This window comes from Austrofundulus limnaeus, unplaced genomic scaffold (genome assembly GCF_001266775.1).
Source record: "Austrofundulus limnaeus strain Quisiro unplaced genomic scaffold, Austrofundulus_limnaeus-1.0 Scaffold62, whole genome shotgun sequence".
Taxonomy (NCBI): domain Eukaryota; kingdom Metazoa; phylum Chordata; class Actinopteri; order Cyprinodontiformes; family Rivulidae; genus Austrofundulus; species Austrofundulus limnaeus.
Genome location: NW_013952464.1, coordinates 2010076 through 2010535, shown reverse-complemented (window position 1 = coordinate 2010535; position 460 = coordinate 2010076). Strand labels below are relative to the sequence as shown.

The following is a 460-nucleotide window of genomic DNA, read 5'->3' as shown; positions in this document are numbered from 1 at the left end:
GGACATTTATTGGGAGGTGACCTCCTAAAACATATTTTTCTAAAGGTCCTAATGACTATAATGTTAAAATGTTAATGTTCCAGCTGCATATACAGTATATCTCTGCCATGCTCATCTTCATACTAGTCTAGTCTGCAATGTCCTGCTGGAGCGTGACAGGATTAGTGTCATACAGGTGTGATGGATCGTACAAACCAATAAGGTGTCACCATATATCTGGATAGGGTGTTATTTTGTTTTGAAAGAAGACAAGCCAAAATGAAATAGGAGTAACAACTTTTTTCTTTTCTTCTCTTTTTCGTAAATGTAAGGAGTAGAAAGTACAGATAAATTTGAAAATGTAAGGCGTAGTAGTAAAGTCGGCTGCAAAAGTATTGTTATTAAAGGGGCAATATTATGTGTTTCTCAAGCATAAATTTAAATACTATACCATAATAAAGTATCTATGCCACCTTTAGTT

General features: G+C 34.3%; 1 protein-coding gene across 1 annotated transcript in view; it reads left to right on the top strand.

The window, feature by feature from the left end:
• The window catches only part of slc2a9l1 (solute carrier family 2 member 9, like 1), a gene marked incomplete at both ends in the record, with an annotated part of 9609 nt that overhangs the window by 568 nt on the left and 8581 nt on the right, over window positions 1-460 (top strand).